The following is a 20914-nucleotide window of genomic DNA, read 5'->3' as shown; positions in this document are numbered from 1 at the left end:
AAAAATGGGTTAAAAAGCAAGGTGAAAGAAGCAAGAACCAGAGAAAAGCAAAGAGAAGCCGCTCAAAAAATGGATTAAAACACAAGGAGAAAGCAGTGAAAACGAGGAAAAAGCAAGGAGAAAGTACTCAAAAAATGGGTGAAAATACAAGGAGAAAGCAATGAAAATGAGAGCAAAGCAAGAGGAAGACTCAGAAATATGGGGGGGGGAAGGACAAAGAAGTGAAAAATAGGTAAAAGCAAAGAGAAGGCACAGAAAAAAGTGGGAAAAAGCAAGTAGAAGACATTCAAAAGGGAGGGAAAAACAAGGAGAAAGCAGTGAAAATGAGGGAAAAGCAAGGAGAGGGCACACAAAATATGGGGCAAAAAACAAGGAGAATGCAGTGAAAACAAGGGAAAAGCAAGGAGAATGCACTCAAACCAAGGAAAAAACAATTAAAATGAAGGAAAAGCAAGGAGAAGGCACTCAAAAAAATAGGGGAAAAGCAAGGTAAAAGAAGTGAAAATGAGGGAAATGCAAGGAGAAGGCACACAAAATGCAGGGGAAAAAGCATGGAGAAAGCAGTGAAACAGGTGGGAAACGCAGGAAGTGGGACACAGAAAACAGGAGAAAAAGCAAGGAAAAAGCAGTGAAAACTAGGAAAAAGCAGTGAGAAGGCACACCAAAAATCGGGGGAAGTAAGTAGGAGGTGGCGAGAATGAGGGAAAAGCAAGGCGAGTGAATGCAAAAAACAGGTGAAAATGCAAGGAGAAAGCAGTGAAAATGAGAGCAAAGCAAGGCGAAGGCATACAAAATTCTGGAGTAAAAGTAAGGAGAAGGCAGTGAAAATGAGAGAATTGCAAGAAAAAGCAAGGAGAAAGTAGTGAAAATGAGGGGAAAGCAAGAAAAAGCAAGGAGGAAGTAGTGAGAATAAAGGAAAAGCAAGGAGAAGACATAAAAAAGAAGTAAAAAGCAAGGAGAAAGCAGTGAATACAAAGGAAAAGCAAGGAGAAGGCACACAAAAAACAAGGGAAAATCTAAAATGACAGCAGTGAAATCAAGGGACAAGCAAGAAGTAGGCAATCAGAAAAGGGAGAAAAGAAAAAAGAAAGCAATGAAAACAAGTGAAAAGCAAGGAGAATGCACTCAAAAACAGGGGAAAAGCAAGGAAAAAGCTGTGACAGTGAAGGAAAAACAAGGAGAAGATACATAAAACACAGAGGAAAAAGCAAGGAGGAAGCATGAAACTGGGGGAAAAGCAGGGAAGAAGCACACAGAAAATAGGGGGGAAATTAAGGATAAAGCAGTGAAAACTAGGAAAAAGCAAGGAGTAGGCACGCAGAAAACGGAGGCAAAGTTGAGCAGTGAGCAGTGAAGAAAATCAAGGAAAAGGCCTTCAAAACATGGGGAATGAGAAAGCAGTGAAAACAAGGGAAACGCAAGGATAGGGCATACAAAATCCAGAGCAAAAAGCAGTGAAATTGAGGGAAAAACAAGCAGTGAGCACACAGAAAAAAGGAGAAAAAAGCAAGGGCACAGCAGTGAAAACTAGCGAAAAGCAAGGAGAAGGCACACAAAAAATATGTTAAAAGCAAGCAGAAAACAGTGAGAATGAGGGAAAAGCAAGGAGAAGGAATACAAAAAATCAGGGAAACGAGGTGGAGAAAGCACTGAAAATGAGGGAAAAACGAGAAGCGGGCACACAGAAAACGGGTTAACAAGCAGGGACAAAGCAGTGAAAACAAGGGAAAAGCTAGGAGCAGGAACATAGAAAACGAAGTAAAAAGCAAGGAGAAAACAGTGAAAACGAGGGAAAGGCAACAAGAGGGCACACAAAAAATGGGTGAAAAAGCAAGGTGAAAGCAGTGAAAATGAGGGAAGAGCAAGAAGAAGCAGGGAGAAAGAAGTGAGAATGAGGGAAGGGAAAGGAGCGAGCACACAAAAAACAGGAAAATGCAAAGAGAAAGTAGTGAAATTCAGGGAAAAGCAAGAAGAAGGTACACAAAATAGAAGGAAAAAGCAAGGAGAAAGCAGTAAAAATAAGGGGAAAGCAAGGAGAAGGCAAAAAATGAGAGAAAAGCAAGGAGAAGTCACACAAAAAAACAAGGGAAAGAGCAAGGAGAAAGCAGTGAAAACTAGGGAAAGGCAAGGAGAGGGCACACAGAAATCGGGGGAAAAAGCAAGGTCAAAGTAATGAAAACTAGGGAAAAGAAAGAAGCAAGAACACAGAAAACAAGGTAAAAAGCAAGGAGAAAACTGTGAAAACAAGTGAAAAGTAAATAGAAGACATGCAAAATACAATGGAAAAAGCAAGGAGACAATAGTAAACAAGCATTTGCAATGCAACGGGTCTTGCATTACGTCGAGTTAAACTATTAGCGTTATGTAAACTCCTAACTGGACTTTTCTTGCCACATTAAATGGAAAAAGAAAAACGAGCGCAATTGCGCTGTGTAAAACACTGCTCGACAGCGCTGCGAAATAAATCGAAAAAATAGTCCAGAAACCATATGGAAAACATGGAGCCTCATATGTTTCCAGTAGTTTACCAGTGCTCTCGAGGAGGGATAAACACCGGAAAAGGCATGACGTATGCATGCCTTTCACGAATTAAAACAAGCGGATTTTAAAAGGCAAGCCCACGAACTAATGAAAATGACTGATGTAACATGGGCATGGTTAAAATCCCCCTAAAGAGAGATTAGAAGAGGGATGGAGCGCTTTGCGCTCCCCCAAAAAGAGGGAAAAGAAAGAAAAAGGCCCTAAAAAATGGGGGAAAAGCAAGTAGAAATCAGGGAAAATAAGGGAAAAGCAAGGAAAAGGCACTCAGAAAATTAGGGAAAAGCAAGGAGAAAGCAGACAAAATTAGGTAAATGCGAGGAGAAGGCACCCAAAATACAAGGGAAAAAGCAAGGAGAAAGCAGTTAAAACAAATGAAAAGCAAGGAGTGGGCACACAGAAAACAGGGGGAAAAAGCAAGGGCAGAGCAGTGAAAACTAGCAAAAAGCTAGGAGAACGTACGCAAACAAACAGGGAAAAAAGCAAGCAGAAATCAGTGAAAAAGAGGGAAAAGCAAGGAGAATGAATCCAAAAAAGAGGGAAAAAAGGAAAAAGCAGTAAAAATGAGGGAAAAGCAAAAAGCGGGCATACAGAAAATGGGGGAAATATGAAGGACAAAGCAGTGAAAACAAGAGAAAAGCAAGGAGCGGACCACAGAAAACGAGGTAAAAAGCAAGGAGAAATCAGTGAAAACATGTATAAAGCAAAGAGAAGGCATTCAAAATACAAAGCAAAAAGCAAGGATCCTATAGTGAAAATGAAGGGAAATAAGGAGAAGGCACTCAAAAAATGGGGGAAAAGCAAGGCGAAAGCATTGAAAATGAGGGAAAAGCAAGAAGGAGAAGGCATATAAAACATGGGGGGAAAAGAAAGGAGAAAGCGTTGAAAATGTGGGAAAAGAAAGGAGCGGGCACACAGAAAATGGGTAAACCAATGAGAAAGCAGTGAAGACAAGGGAAGCACAAGGAGAGGGCACACAGAAAACATCTGAAAATGTGAAGTAAAAGCAGTGAAAATGAGGAAAAGGAAAGTAGAAGGCACTCAAAAAACTGGTGAAAAAGCAGGGAAAAAACAGGAGCAAGAGTGATGCAGCAGCACAGAGAGAGCTGGGTCTTTTTTTAGGTCTAGCCTGGGCAGTGCTTGCGCTGCTCTGCAAGACATGTTGATCCACAATAGGTACTTATAGCACACCAATCGATTACCATTGGTTCTTTGTTGTGCCATTCAGAAATCCTACCTTTTGATTGGTGCGTTGCTTGTCATTGTCTCATCTTTAGGTGCTGTTCCCGCCCAGGGGAAATCACTAATTGACCATTCTGTTTGGCCATCCAACATGTTTGTGTTTCCTCCTGGTCGTCAATTCCAGTGTGATTCATACAGCTTATTGGTGCATTGCCTCTCGTTTATTGTTGCTTCCCCTGGTCACTTCTCATTGTGGCATGGAAGATCTCTTGTTCACACTCCTGGAAGCTCGTGTTGGGGCCACAATACCAATGCACTTCCATTTTATGGTGTGTATGTTTTTTTATGGGCATTTTTTGTTTGTTCTTTACATTTTGACACTTGGAAGCGCTTCTAGACATGAATAATTCTGCGCTTTGAATGCACCGCATAAAAATGTTCTCAAAACGTGCACTACTCTTCATTTTTCAGCACGGCGCCCGAAAGTCATTGGGGATGTGTTGAATTCATGATTGTAGGGAGCAGTACCTTATTTGGCCAAAAGAGGCCCTAAGGGACACCTAGTGACAGCCTTTGGTACTGGACCCTTTCCCTGTTTCGTCCACATTCCATTTATTTATTTCTTAGATCCTGGCGGCTGCAAAATGTTACCATGTTTCTAGCTTCATTTTATGTGCTCCATTCATTTTATATTGTATGCTTAGTTTACTGGTTTAATCTGGCCATCCCAAGAGTTTTACCTTGTGCATGTTTTTGATGGTAACGTGATTCCGTGCTTAGCTGATGGCATTAGGTTTGCTCCTCAGCTTACTTGGTGAAAACCATGACTTCAACAAACGTCTCTTACCCTCTCTTTCCTCCTTTATTTGTTCCCCTGTGAAATTAATCCAAAAAGGAAAGAAACACCTTGGCTCCAAATGTTGTCTTTTTCAAGACAGAATGGTCACAAAGGAGCCCAGTTGTTTTTATTCACAACCACACACATTAGCACCACTTCACACAGTTTGCCAGTGAAGTGCTACTTTTATTTTCCTGTCTCTCTTTGAACAACATTGTTTTCCTGCGTAGGGAAGTGCACCATTCCTGGAGGTATTGCAATACCTGCTTGATGCGTACTGTGGAAAAGGTTTAATGTAATCCTTATCAGCTATTTTTCTTATTTTAGTTTATAAAATGTGTACTGTGGCTCTGTGTTCAGGGATATGGTCTTTTTAAACCATACTGCTTACATCTTGTAGGGATATAGGCAATGGACATTGAAATGAGTCCCTTCTGGGCCCTGTCGTCATGTCTTTAACTTTTCAGGCAAAAACACTCATTAACTTCTGAACAATAAGTGTAAAAAGTTAACTTAACCATGTTGTTCCTGCTTACATTTTAAATGTTTTACTTAATATTGCATTCTCTATGAGTATTTCCTTTTTTCAGTATGTTGTTACTTTTTTTTGCAGCCAGCACTCTTGCCTTCTCTCCCTCATAACCTATTTCCCATTTCCTGGTTCTCCAGAGCCACAAGGTCATACGAATGGCAATAGAGCTATGCAAATATCATCACTCCACTGCATACAAAAAACAAAATTAAAAAACATTGTAATTTTCAGCGCCAAGAGCTCTACCTTTCACAAATTCAAGACCGAATGCATTGCAAATGCTTGTTTAAACTTTTTGCCACAAATCTGCGGATCTACGGTGATTTCATGGCAAAAGTTTAAAAAAACGCTTTTTAGCCTTGGCGGGTCCCCAGAGGACCTCACCACCAGGCCCTAGATATACAAATTTATTTTTCCTTTAATATCTACAAAACTACTGAACAGATTTGCACCAAATTACAAAAAGCATACTTTCTGGACCAAGATCAAGCTTTCTGCACAATTTGGTGTAATTCCATTCAGCGATTTGGGTTGTAGTCATGTTTAAAATCCATTGGGTCCCTGCCTTTTTCTCAGTCAGTGCTTGATGAATCACCCCGAAACTTTCAAGACAGCAGCTGAAGTGAGAGGCGTACCTGCACATATTTAACTCACGCAATAATCCCTTCTTTTGATGGGCGCGAACCTGCAGAGGCGATACAGACGGGAGGACACCATTACACATACAATCCAGCCTGTCACACATATGGCCCACTAATCCTGATTCTGTCACCATTGGCACACACATCGGCTGGTGCACACCATCTACAGCACCACATTCCATCTCCCCCCATGACACGATGCTTGCACACACATCTCAATGCATCCTTTCCACATGCTTCGTGCCCAAGGTGTACTCACCTGTTGGTCTGGAGGCCCATACAGCAGTCCGTACTGGGGTAGGACCCCATCCACCAATTGCTCCAACCCCTCCGAAGTGAAGGCAGGGGCCCTTTCCCCGGTCACACGGGCCATGGTGGTTTCCAGACACAGGTCACAGCAGCACACACAGTGTAGGTGTTCTCCTGTTGAAGGTCAGGAAACAAGTGAGGAATCAGATAGAAAATGGCGGTCACATCCGCAGCGGTGTACACCGTCACCGCCGGCGCTGATCCCCATTGGCCACTGTACTCCATAGAGCCCCATATTATCCAATGTGGAATTGCACGGCGGTGCAAGCCACCTTCTGCCAAGAAGCCCAACATCGGCGGAGTTACCTCACTTCCACCTGTCCCTATATACAGGACAGGTGGACACCATGTCATGGAGATGGACAACCATCAGATTAACCTTTACTGCGTCACTGCCTAGGTTTGCACATACCTGTCATTACCACTGTCCCATCACATAAATGCAACATGTACACTGAGGTTGTAGTTCCATTGTTCAAATTGTGATCCTTAGATACCGACTGCTGTGTATGAATGGGAGGAGAAGATGAACCCTCATGTATAGACCCCTTGTGGACTGGAGGACAGGCACATTATACTCACCTATAGACTGGACAGGGCCAAAATCACAGCGCTGTGTGCCCAATTGGAGCCTGACCCGACATCAGCTATCCATCATCCCACTGGGATCCCCCCTCTTGTGCAAGTGCTATCAGTGCTCCATTTCCTGGCAACTGGTTCTTTCCAAGTGACAGTGGGTTTGGCAGCTGAAATGTCACAGCCAATGATTTCCATTGTGCTGGCAAGGGTCTTGTCTGCCCTAGTGAAACACATGTGCAGCTACATTGCTTTCGCCCAGGTGGAAGATTTGGCCACTGTAAAGGCAGGATTCTATGCAATGGCCAATGTCCCCAATATAATTGGTGCGATTGACAGAACACATATTGCGTTAGTCCCCCCCACCAGAATGAACAGGTGTTCAGGAATTTGAAGAGTTTCCACTCACTGAAGGGTCAAATGGTTTGCCTGGTGGACCAGTACATCTCCCACGTCACTGCAAAGTATCCTGGGTCGGTGCATGGCGCCTTCGTCCTGAGGAATAGCAGTATCCCAAATATGATAACCCAACTACAGAGGCAGAGGGTGTGGCTAATAGGTGAGCCTGATCCCCCACCCACTATATGTCAGTGTATGCCTTCAGGTGTTCTCCCCATAGGATTGTGTAAGGCTAAATGTTGTCCCTCAATACTTGCAGGTGACTCTGGCTACCCAGACCTATCGTGGCTACTGACCCCTGTGAGGAATGCCAGGACAGGGGCTGAAGAACATTATACTGAGGCACATGGGCGAACCAGGAGAATTATTGAAAGGACCGTCGTCCTCCTGAAGGCCAGGTTCAGGTGCCTCCATCTGACTGGTGGATCCCTGTGCTACTCATCCGGAAAGGTCTGCCAGATAGTAGTGTCATGCTGCATGTTGCACAACCTGGTCCTCAGATGACATGTGCCTTTTCTGCAGGAGGAGGGGACTTGAGATGACCCTGTGGCAGCAGTGGACCCTGACTACAGTGAGGATTAAGAGGCAGAGGATGAGGACAACAGAGCATCAGTTATACAACAATACTTCTAATGACAAACAGGTGAGACAGTGGAACTGACCATTACTCTGACTATTGATTTATCTGTATGCCTGTGGCATGATGGCATTCACTTCCTCTGCATCTCAACTTACTGTCACTTATGGCTTCTCATTTTCCAGATGTTGGTGATATGACAACATTGTCCTGATGTGATCACTACAGACTGTTCCAGGTCATTATTTGTTAGCTATCACAGTGTTCAGATCATTTGCACTCGATGTGACTGTTCCCACAACTGCACATTAAAGACACATAAAACAGTGTTACACAAATTGTGTTCAAGGGTGTTTATTGTAGTGCTATATATTTGAGGGTAAAGTGCAATGGAATGGGGTGATGGTGGAGGAAAGTCCAGGGTATTGTTCCAGTCAGTTTGTAGCACAGGTCCAGTGTCCGAGGGGTCATAGGAAAGGGAGCAATGTCAGTTCAAAGTGGACAAGGTGACAGGGTGGGGCACAAGGGGGACAATCAGGAGAGTCTAATTTCCTGGCAGTGGTCTTGGTCTTGGCGAGTGTCTCTGGCATCTGTCTGGTTCGCAGGGAACGTTTGCTGGGTGGTTCATCTTCTGCAGGGGGAGGGGTGCTGGTGGCCTGTGGGTCCTGTGGCCGGGCCTCCTGTCCCCTAGCTGCAGCGGGAGTGGAGGGTTGGTCAATAGTCTGGCTAGTGGTGGGGGCCCGCTGGTGTGCTGTCCATTCCCTCATGATGTTAGCCATGTCTGCTAGCACCCCTGCTATGGAGATCATGGTGGTGTTGAGTGCCTTCAAGTCCTCCCTGGTCTCCTGATGGTGTTCCTCCTGCAGCCGCTTGTTCTCCTGCATGTTGTTCAGGATCTGGCCCATCGTGTCCTGGGATTGTTGGTAGGCACCCAGGACATTGGTGAATGCCTCATGGAGAGTCGATTCCCTGGGCCCGTCCTCCCCCTGGCGCACGGCGGTCCTCCCAGTGTCCCTGTTGCCCTGTGCCCCTGCCCCTGAATGGTGTGCCAACTGCCACTGACTCCAGGTCCCTGATTGTCTTGGGTGTGAGGTGTGGACTGGGGTCCCTGTACAGGTGTGCACACTGCTGATGAACATGTCCTGGGGACAGAGGTGTAGGTACGCTGGGTGGGTGCTGTGGTGTTGGTAAATGATGGGGGAAGCTCTGTGGTGGACTGCGAGTGGGCTGGGGTGATCGACTGTCCAGTGGTCCCTGATGGGCCAGGTTGTTGATCCAGATCCTGGAGTCCAGAGTTACTGTCATCACTGATGGCATCTTCTGTTGGGGGACCGGATAGTCGTGGCACCTCCTCTCCACTGAGATTGGCTGGGGCACCTGTGGGTATGTAAGAGATGTATTATGCTTCATGCCTGTGACATAGTGTACATCCCTATCTTCCCCTCTATGGTTGCTTTTGCCCTGCCACCTTTGATCGTGTATGGTGATGTATTGTGGGATTGTTAGTTCCCCTATGCTGTGCATGCTTTGGTGATGGATGTCCATGCAGGGCTGGGAGGGCTGTCCATGCATTGGTATGGCATGCAGGGCTTGGCATTGGGGTTAGTCATCTGCGTTGGTGCAGTGTGGGATGGAGTGGAGTGATGAGAGTGAGGGTGGGGGGGTGAGATGGCATGCAGGTATGGGGGTGATAAGTGGTAAATGTTGACTTACCAATGTGCAGTCCTATGGCTACTCCAGCGAGTCCCTCAGGATGCAGTAATGCCAAGACTTGCTCCTTCCATGCTGTGAGCTGTGGAGGACGAGGTGTGGGTTCACCGCCAGTCCTCTGTATGGCGAGCTGGTGAGTTGCTGCCACAGAATGTACCTTCCCCCCGTAGGTCGTTCCACCTCTTCCTGATGTCGTTCCTTGTTCTTGGATGCTATCCCACGGCGTTCACCCTGTCCACGATTTGCCGCCATAGCTCCATCTTCCTTGCAATGGATATCTGCTGGACCTGTGCTCCAAACAGCTCTGGCTCTACCCTGACTATTTCCTCTACCATGACCCTCCGCTCCTCATCTGTGAAACGGGGGTGCCTTTATGGGCCCATGGGTGTTATGTGGTGTGTGTGAGTGTGTGGGTGTTGGGTGGTGTGATTGGGTGTGCATAGTGGAGCACGAGAGGGATGTATGGGTGTGTGTGTATTTGTCGCAGTGGTCTTGATGTCTGTCTGGTGACAAGGATTTGTATACGTAAAGGGCTGTGGGTAATGTGTGTGTGTGTTTTATAGTTGTGTGAGTGGGTGGGTGTGGTGTGTGTATTCGTGTCAGGTGTGTGTTGTTTGAATTGGTCAATGTTGTGTAGTTTAGTTTTTGGGTGTCCATTCTGAGAGCGGCCCTGTGTACCCCCAATGGTTTACCGCCGTTAAATGTCTGCCGTGGTGTTTCGTGGGTCATGATGTGGTGGGCGTTGTTCTGTTGGCGTAACGGTATGGGTGTTGGGACCGCCACTTTAGCACTGACCTTTGGGCTGGGGGATTTGTGTATGTGGCTGTATTCTGTCGGTTTGGTGTGTGTGTGTCATGATATGCAGAACGGTTATCTGCCACTGCAGCGGTATGTTGGTGGCTGTCAGTGTGGCGGTAAGCAGGATTTACCGTGATGAGGGCCACAGTGTGCTGCCTGAGGCATGTGCAGTGTGTCTGCTAAATAAAATGGGTTGTGCTTCAGGGTATCATAGTCTAACTATGCTCCTCAGACATCTCACAGTCCACCTCCCAGAAGGTCCTTGTGTGCCTCTCACCCTTTGTGTTTGGTGGACGTACATATAATAGACAGAAGTAGCGGATCAGAATGATACTGTGGATAGCAGCACCTGGCATTTCTCCCACCAAAGCTTTCTGCTACAGCAGCATGGTGTTCTCCATGCTGCTCTGCCCTCGAGTGCTATGCCTTTTGACCCTCCGTATCATCTTTGCAAATTGCAACTGGTGGTTGGAAAACATTGAGCGAAAGGGAGAACAGTGCCTGCTTTATTTCCATGACACATTCACATTTTAAAGTATCCACACCAGAAAGTGTAGTCCTGTCAATTAACCCACCTACTTCGGAGGCATGGTCCACCTAACTCTTCTCCTTTCAGAGTCCACCTATTGTAAAGCTCAAACTTGGATCTCAAAGAAAAGAGTTCAGATTTTATGTTTTTTTCTTTAACTTTGCTTTTCTACTCTTTCCATCCCATGTGCTATAGTGCAGTTTAACTTCTATTGCATTGCCCATAGGTAGTCACCTGACCTCAGCACTGCCCTATTTACCTCTTGTCACTCTTTCCGCATGCCCCTGCCTTCTCTCCTGTTCCCTTTTCATTTTCTTCACCTTCCCCTTTTCGCCCCATACATTTCACCTTTGTCTCGTTACATATTTACCTTTGTCTCCTTGTCTCAGCCTGATCTTCCATTTTCTTTCTAAATTTTCTCACTGCAAATGTAGACCAAAAGCACATACTAAAGTTACATAAAAGCTGTGAACATCAAGATGAAATTCCCCCAAAAAGTGCACTCTGCAAAAGAAGAGAGTGAGCCATTGAAAGGGGAATAAGAAGACAAGGTAAATGGAGGTCAGCGCCATGTGTCCAAACTCTTGCAGTGCAAAGTCAATTAAAAATCACCTTTCAAAAGAGTGAAGTTTGCTCAGTATCAAAAGCTAATTTTGGTGGCTATTTTGTGAAGGAGAGGAAGTTGGTTGTTTATCTGGAGATACACTGAACACTTAGAAGACATACATTGCACAGACAATGGTAGGCTCTTGTACATAGAGTGTGTGGAGCTCTGCCACAAATGTACCTTATCATCTTGTAGAGCTGAACTCACTCCTCTGCAAATAGAGCTGAGCTCCAGCACAGATCCAGCCAAGTCCCTGCATACATAGTGCTGAATAAATGCACGGATAGAGCACACATCATTTACCAATGGGTAATTTCTTTAATTGAGCTGGTGCTGAGTTCCTGCATGGAGAAAGCAGGACAAGGTAGATAGTAGTAAAAAAGAATTAAGCATGTGTGCAAATATGGATAGAAAGGTGAAAAAGAAATGAGGAGAGTATGACTGAAATGGAAAAGAACAGAGACAGGGTGAGAAATGGGAAACCAGAGTGAGAGGTGTATGATCAACACCACAACAGTAATGCTAAGACAAACTTTAAGTTATGTTAAGGGTATTTGTGAAGTGCACAGCTCACCCCGGAGAGTATCCTTGTGCTTAGAAAGCAGGGGTTATGTCGGCTGTGACTAGGACTTATCCAGGTGAATTGAATTTCGTGCAGAGGTCAAATACTGAGGATGCAGCTCTTATGCAGGAGGGAAGGTTGTTCCAAGCCTTGGTCATGAGGAAGGGGGAAACTCAACAGCTGACTCTGGTTATTTGTATGTGGGGTATGTGTGTGAGCAGGATTCTGTTTATGCAGAAGTGTCTGGTAGGTGTATTGCGGGTGGATTAGTGTGGATTTGTTAATGGGGGGAGCCAGTGGAGGTCTTTGTTGGGTGGAGTAACGTGAACATGGGCAAAGGCCTAAGTGTAAGTCTGATTGCTGAGTTTTGTATGGTCTGAAGTCTTCTAGCAGTTAGCAGTGATTCCGTGACAGTATGTTGGCATAGTCCAACTTGCTGGAGATGAGAGCCTTGGTGGTGATTCTGCATGTATATTTGAAGTTTACGTTGAGCATTTTGAGGGTGTAGAAGCAAGAGGAGGCGGCGAATACGTTGACTAAAGCAAATTGTACAGCATATTTCACAAATTCCTTTTTACCCTTCATAAGAAGTCTGCCTTTCACTGTGTCCCTGAGCAGTGCTGTTTGTGGATGGTGCCGACACCAATCTCCGAAGAAAAAATTTGGTCACCAGCTCACATAGTTTTGTTTAGCAAATAAGCACTGGGATGGGGTGAAGGGTGCATACATGTGACACTTTCACTTGGCAGCTATATAAAAGGTAAAAGGGAGTCTAGTCAGTTTTGAAATTGTGTTCACGTGAAACATCAAACGTAAACCCTTCACATACTGAAAGAGTTTGGAGTTTTATACTTCCTTCCCTGGTGTGGTTAAATCAGGCAAACCACAAAGTGAGTGGATGGAGGAGTAAAGCATAAAGCTTGTGAGGGTAGGTCAACTTCAAGGCAAGGGCAAGGGATTTCTTCCAGGTGCCTCTGTTATTGCATGTATTCTAACAACTTATATATGGCTTGGTGGCAGCAAAAACAAAGGGAAGGTCTCGACTCATGGTGCCCTTAACTCATGGTCCCTTTACTGGGCAAAGGCTCTGCATACTCCCATATACTACTAGCTGCATCTTCCATCTTCCTGCGAGAGAGCACCAGGCATCTGTTCAGGTAATGGAACATGAGCTCCTCACTGACTGAGGGTGCATGCATTGTGCAATGATTGGAGCTACAGGAGCCCAGTGGGAGTGGTGCAGCAGGGTTATGGGTATGTACGCACTTTCCCACATGCATGGGTCTATGTACAGGTTTCCTTCTTGCTGTAGCAATTGAATACTGCAGAAGTGTCATCCTGTTGATGCTCACCATAACAAGAATAGATGTAATTTTTAAATGGTTTCAGCTACTTCATTTAAATATGTGCATCTTTGTCTAACCTCTTTCATTTGGAAAGAAAAAAACAGTGCCTGAGTGCACATTTGGCTAAGGTGTAAGTGTGTAGTTTGTAGGAAAATTAATCTGGAGCTAACAAAATGGGAACTGGGTGTATAGTTGTAATTTTCAACAAACCCTCATTTCTCTTACAGCAGTGCTCAGACACTTTAAAGAAATATTGCAAGGACAAAAACTGAAAAAATTGATCATCCGTTTGAACACTACCTTAGATGACAGAAAATACCACATTAAAAAGATGCTCATCCCCACCACAATCTTTGCACCACACTGATGGGTACAGGGGTGTGGAATTTATTAAAATATCTACTTGTCCAGGGGACAGGTTGCTTCTCAAATCTACTTGTCCTGTAAAAAGATCAACTTGTCCCTTTGGTGCCATGTAGTGTGGCGACAAATATGGCAGCAATCTCATTATGTAAGAGCTCTGATAATAGCCTCTCTGATTATGCCAGGGCTACTACCTTAGTAGGGCTTGAATACTTGCAGTTTCAATCCCTACTGTAGCAATTTCCTTATTTTTCCACCTTTCTGCAGATCTGCATACTGGGGCTGGAGGAAGCAGTAAGCAATAGTTCCAGGGCTGAAATGCCTTTGAGTCTGCAAACCTACTAACCTGCATGTTTTAAAGATTTTCACCAGCTTCTCTCTAATATTTTCCCATAATAAGAAAGGTTGGACATTTACTCCTGACAATGGCAGAATGAGAACTTCTTCCAGGGTTGGGAAGAAAGTGGCTGGAGGGAAAATGAACTTGCAAATGCTCAATAGATTTTCACATGAGCAAATCTACACATCGTATTTACCCATGCTAAAATACAGTTCACAAATATTTTATAGGGGTACGACATATACCATGGGTGCACTTTTGTGACTTTCTTTAAGAATTTGAGGCCTCATGTCAGTAGGTTCAGATTTGCGACCCGCAAATTACGAGTCAGAGAGACTCGCAATTTATGAGTCGCAAATCCGAATGTAGGATGGCACCATCTGTGATTCGCAAGGGCTTCGCAAATGCCCACCTCATGAATAATCATGAGGTGGGTCGCAATTTGCGAGCCCCTTGCGAATGGCGGCCCTCACAGGGATGGTGGCCTGCTGGAGACAGCAGACCACCATGTCTGTGACTGCTTTTTAATAAAGCTGTTTTTTTTTTTTTTTGTAATGCAGTCCGTTTTCCTTAACGGAAAATGAGATGCATTACAAAAACGAAAAATGAAACGTTTTCGTTTCATTTTTTCAGAGCAGGCAGTGTTCCGCAGGACCACTGACTGCTCTGAAATTTTTTTTACAGTGACATTCACAATGGGTGAAAACTGCGACTGGTTTGCGCCCGCGTTCGCGGTCACAAAACAATCCTACATTGCACTGCGAGTCGCAATTAGGAAGGGAACACCCCTTCCTAATTGCGAGTTGCAAACCCGTTTTGCGATTCGGTAACCAGGTTACCGAATGGCAAAACTGGGTTTGTGCATCGCAATGTGCAAAAAGCTACCTACATGTGGGTCTTGGTTCCTAATTAGGTCTGGTGTTAACAAAACATTTTGTTTTTATTAAACTTCTATTTCTCTCTCTTTCGGCTGGCTTTACTGTGAGCGATCGCATTCTGCTCTTCCACAAGGAGCATATTGGCACACAAAGTAGTTTTGTTCAGTGTCAGGAACTACAGTGGCAATCATTGACGTAACGAAACTGGAGGGTGCCCCTTTGCAAAGAACATGGAGGAGCCCCCTCTCCAGACTCACTCAGGCCAGGTGCTGTGCTGAAGGGGCCCCCAGGAGGGCGGCTGCGGCCCTTTGTTATGCCACTGGTGGCAACGTGTGCTTTTAGAGTTCAAAAACGTATTTTTTTTTTTTTTGCCAGTGTTTGTTACAGTGTTGAGGGCCTGATAGCTCCCACAACAATAAAGTGTTACAAAAGCCATGTCAAAACAAGACATGCATTGATGAAACTAAAAGACTTATAAAAATATGTCAGATCAGTTGGCTTTGTCAGTGTTTGTTTATTTTCATGCTTGCCATAATCGTGTTGAAAATGGTTACACTGATTTTCCATTAGAAATATTTTTGGGAAATACTAGCATGCACCAACACATTTTACTAAATGACACTTCATTTGCATCTAATCAGAGAGCATTCTGGGAGCATTATACTTAGCCTCATAGCCTAAACTTTTCAAACCTGTATACACGTTGTTTTTTTTTGTACTGGAACCAACATCAGTAGTGAAGTGTGACCTTAAAACATTTATTTACAGCACTCACCCTAATAATGAAGGATTTCAAATAATGAACCATAAATACAAGTTCGAACAGCATTATCTTTTGGAAACACATTACCTCAACTGCAGAGAGTTCCACTCTCTGTAAACAGGCAGCCAAAGGGATCGTGCTGCAGAGGGTTGGGCCTACTTGTCACAAGGACAAAGTAAACATAAAAACTTGTTGCTCTTGACCCCAAACAAGATGTCCTGGGCGATAGGAATTCCACATCCCTGGGGTACAATGGAGATTATTGAAAAGTCATTATATCTTCGAGTGAAAATGTGTGTATTACATGTTGTGGTGCCTTAATTGCACAGAAATGCATGGTATCAAACCCACACATTTTCACAGAGCTGTCAAATATGGAAAATATTTCACGGTTACGTTTGAAATACAGATTTTGTTGCCACTGTGCAAAGGTTTTACATTGTCCAGACTACTAGGATTATGCAGTTTGGAGGATCAAGGATTTCACAATTATGGGACAAAAATGCAAATTATGTGGCACTTTGGCTGTATAATGTGCATCCGTTTGAGCTGGAAACAACAATTTTGGTGAAATCTGCATATTTTGGAGATTATGTGGCAAATTGAGTAAATCCATAACTATGCTGGAAACTCTGCAACCACAGAGTCACATATATTTACTGATCTCACTATTGCCTATTGTTTCATCAAAAATGTATTTGTGACTGGTAAACAAAACCTCAACATTTTAAATTCAGTCATTGCCAATTGCACTTTGAATAAAACAGCTTGTAATATAAAAAATACATAATGTGTACTTTGTCATTGCCATCTCAGACTTCGGGTGCATTTACAACTACAAGGCCAAATATATTAAAATAACCTTTCAATTGTAATATTGGACCAGAATAGAGTTACCCATTATGCATGGTTTGTATGTACTTAACTTAAAAACATTGTCTATTTGCAAATTGATAAATCTAAAACTTAAACAAGAGACAACTCCTGTAGGTGCTACCCATGTAAAACATAAATACTAAAATAATTTGCATTTAGTCCACTCACTAGACATGTTTGAAGCTTTTTTGAAAGTTCTAGTACATCAACTAAGGAAGGAGATGTGATCTGATGGGTAATGGCAGGGTGAAGAGTTATAGGCCACAGAGCAGAGGGGAGGGGAATGGGTAGGTCTAAGGGCTGGGGCGAGGTGGTTTGCAGGGCTGGGGTCTCGGTTGTTAGAGCATAGGCCCCGGGGGGCTCTGGGGTGTCTAATTTACCATGCATATTCCTTTAGCAAACATGCCTTTACAACAAAATACATTGTAAAGGCATGCATGGTAAAGGCGTGTATGGTAAAGATGCGGTTGTGGTTCAGACTGCAATGTTGAGGCATGCACGGTTTAGGCATGCATGGTTGTATCATATAACCTTCTTTATATCAGCTCTCTAATACATGTCAGAGACTGTTCTTTATATCAGCCCTCTAAAGCACACCAGAGCTGTTCCTTATATCAACTTTCTGATACTCTCTGATGGAAATGGCTTTTTTAACGTGGGCGGATCCACGTGTGTCGTTACTACGCAAGAAACCATGCTTGCCTGAACCACGCATGTTCTTTAACCAGACATCACACATATGCGTGGTTAAGGCAAATGCGTGGTCTGAGGAACAGCAGGGAGAGGAAAAGGAAGGAAGTTCTGGAAGTGGCCGGGTAAGTGGGGCTGGGTTGGGATAGTTTTAAGGGCAGAGTGGGTGGAGGGCTCAGTAGAAACCTGACTAGATGAACTACACACGTTTGAGTCTGTGAAAATGGAGGTGTGTGTTCATGTTTTTATAAAACTAACCTTGAGGAGAGCTTACAGTTGATTATGCTGTACAATGGTCAATATTTTATATCTAATATTTAATTTCAAGACTAACTGAGGATCATTAATATCATGTGAGATGGCTCTCCTCAAGCGTGTGAAATATCATGGGCGTTTGTTTGACTCCCCAGACTGCAGTAAAGGAACAGTGATCCAGCAAGCATGCATTCTTGGAGTACAATTATTTATTCATTGCCCCGCAGGCAATGGCACCTGTACCAGCTGCCAAGTAAATATGTTTTGCACCTGGGAGTAGTTAGTGTTTTAAGGGCCTTGTTTAAAAAAAATATTCCAGTAGGCCTACTAGCACTTTAGTTATATGCAGGGCCACTGGAATAATGTAGCAGAAAGGATCAAAATATTCTGCAGGGTTGACCAATTAATGTGTCAAAAAAGTCCATTTATGCATTTGCAAAGCCAATAGCTCCAACTCAAGTAAATGCACAACCTATTGCTTTACAGATGCTTGTTTGCCCGTACTACGTGTGCTGCATTCTTCAGCACACATAGCAAGAGTCAAATGGCTCCATTGATTGTTTTTGTGCAGAAAGGTGTCCCTTCCTGCACATAAACAATTGTGCCAACAGCGCAGGCTTGCACCATGGTGCAAGGGTGCCTGCATTGGAGCTAGGCACCAATTTGTGCACTGGCGCAGGCAGAAAGCACAGCAAGAAGGCCCTGCTGCATTGCCATGCGTCACAATGTAGTAAATGAGGCCCTAAATTTTTACCACAAATGGTGTGTTTCTGATAAATTTATAATGCGTATGATGCATAATTACACAAAAAGGTGTAATGCCATAATTTCAGGAATTTTGCATAACAACTGTAATGACAAATTCCCCAAATCACTCACATTATGTTTGTATAATTTAAATTTTGCCCAGGCTGACTTGTAACTGATGCACACACCTTGTTCACTTTTGCCCCTTATCATTAGCCTTTGTCAAACATCAACATATTTCGCCATAGATAAACTCAATTTTCTTCTTCTGCCTGTCCACATAAGGGCCAGATGGTCACAATGCTCCTTTCCCGTACATCTTCCTACTTAAACTCATCATATCTTCCAACGCTTCCCCTGAGCTCTCTTCCCGCCAACAGAAAAGCCTCCCCTGTGAAGATATTTCTGTTTTCCCCATCTACACCCTCTTTACGCCCCACCATTCTTCAAGGCCATCCATCACCTTCATCAAGTATGTTCTGTAAAGGAAAATAGACATGTGAACCCCATCCTGCTGAAATAACAGGAGCAATTTAAAGGCTATGTCCTCATGGCTGACAACGCCTGTACCTCTGGCCCTACAGATTCCCAGTCTGCTACTTCCCTGCCTCTTTCCTTGCTTTGTCAATAGACACCATATTATTTTGCCATCCTCTGTATCCTTCACGGCTGCCACTGTACTCACATTACCCTCGCTTCCTACCATCTGTCCTTACAACTAACAAATCTTTTTCAATTATCTTCAAAATTCAGCAATTGCGCCACATTACTTACCCTGGGTGCACCACACGCAAGACCGATCTCAGCCTGCTTTCTCTCAATTCCCACAACATCTGCAGCTATTGTTTCCAGATCATGCCTCCAGGCCATGTCTTAACTCTGCCACTTTGTCAGTGCCCAGTCCCAGTTGCTGACGATAACACTGACTTCCTGGTCGCTTCTTCTCAATTTCACTTAATACTCACAAGCTTGTACCTGAAATATGCCTTAACTCCCTGACCTGCCCAGGTTTTTTCAAGGCCCCTTCTCCTTTTGATCTGTCTTACTTGTGCACAAGCAAATTTGCAGTCGCCCCCCACTCACCTTGTACATATTGCCCTGAAATGGTTCCCCTTCCCAGCAGATGCTCATGCAAGTCTCACTTGGAACATTATACCTCCCAACATTGTTACTGTAATCGCCTTCATCCTGTACCTCTTCTTTCCCCATTCTCTTACCCAGCCTTCCAGAATGTGACCAACAAATTATCTTCCCAGTCTGTACGTATTCCCAGAAACATTTGCCATAAAAGGCTATCCATACCAGATTCCCTGCTATCAACACCGGAGCCTGCTGTCTCTCTACCAAGGAGATTACACATTGTACAACCTCTTCACTTTTCCTTTCAGTCCCTCCCAATCACTTACTCTCCTCCTCGCACTGCTCTTCACAAAGTCCATCTATTCCTATCTAAATGCAGTTCTCATTGATGTAGCCAGTAAATTGTAAGTCATGCTTTATGCTCTCATCTCTCGAGCACCCACAGCTATTTTCACACCTCTTCACCGTGTTGCTCTTCCTCTGGTTCCAAACCATGGAACCTCAGCCACTGAAATCAAGCAAAGCATCCGCTAGATCATTTTCCACCCTAAACAACACATTCAGCTGCAAAGACTTCAGCACAATTTCCCCCAGCAGCAGGGGACATCCACTGGTCACTTGCAGATTGTTAATTGCATTCACCTTCTTTGTCAATCATTGTCAATTGTGCAAATTATTCACAATCTGTTGCTCGGTTCATGTCCCCATACAGCAATAGAGAAATTGCTAGAAAGACAATAAAACATCCTAGAAATATGATGCTGTGATTCTACCTACAGTCATGGGCCAGCTCTCATGACACCGTCTCCCATTCAAATGTGGCTCCTGAAACATCCAAATATATACACACATCCCACTTGTAGGGGTAGGATATCATTCACTTGTCACTCCGCTACAGTTTTCTAAAAATTGTGAACCAAAAGTTTTTTCTCTCGAGCTCCCAGCAGTTATCCTCATGCAATGAATGGGCCTTGTTACACCTTTCAGTGCAAGCACGATGTGCATATAGAAGGCCCTCTCTGGTGCAATTACCTTGCCGGCAAAGTTCAAGTGTCCCAAGAACTGTTGCATTTGTCTCAACTCACACTTTATCCTATCTCTAACCTCAAACCACAAATTATTGATGGTCTTTAACTTCTATTCCGGGAGCGTGAACACCATCACTACAGAAACCATTTCCACTGCCAAAAATGTAATTATCATACAGGCCCTCAGATCTTTCTCCCGTGAGTGGAACTCCCAAATCCTGGAATATCTACTCTCTCGCCCTCACTAGCCTTGCACACTCTCTTTGTCCCCCAGCCCTACCTATGAACAGGAAGTAATCTAAGTAGTGGACTGCCTGCTCTGATCTAGCCACCATCTTCACCACCCACTCCAGGAATTTACTGAAGCATTCAAATGCTGTGCAAGCCACAGAACACCCATTAGGCACTGCCTTATTGGCACAGTACCTTCCTCAAACTGTATCCCTAACAAAGGGAATTCGATTTGGTGCACTGGTTGGAGGCAGGACCTTGAATGAATATGCATTTTGCCCATCTCACCATCATTCACTCCACCCACCCCTGCAATCAAAGGTCCCACTGTGCTCATTGTCCCCACATCCATCATCTCTTCCTGTGCCACAGAGTCCTTTGTGTCTTTTTTTGCTGCAGCCTCCGTTTTATTTTCCATAAATCTCTCCCAAGATTTCAAACATGTCTCTTGGAACCTCTCTAGCATATTTGCATATCCACCCTCCTGTCTTTCCCTGCCCCATCTGTATTCCCTGCAGA

At 44.2% G+C, this 20914-nt stretch overlaps 1 protein-coding gene across 1 annotated transcript in view; it reads left to right on the top strand.

The window, feature by feature from the left end:
* The window catches only part of LOC138293501 (vitamin D3 hydroxylase-associated protein-like), an 806941-nt gene that overhangs the window by 75476 nt on the left and 710551 nt on the right, over positions 1-20914 (top strand). The gene's annotated exons all lie outside the window — the stretch shown is intronic.

The sequence above is a fragment of the Pleurodeles waltl genome, chromosome 4_2 (genome assembly GCF_031143425.1).
Source record: "Pleurodeles waltl isolate 20211129_DDA chromosome 4_2, aPleWal1.hap1.20221129, whole genome shotgun sequence".
In the NCBI taxonomy this organism is placed as follows: Eukaryota; Metazoa; Chordata; class Amphibia; order Caudata; family Salamandridae; genus Pleurodeles; species Pleurodeles waltl.
Note: the sequence above shows the minus strand (reverse complement) of the source record. Positions and strands in the feature narration are given on the sequence as shown.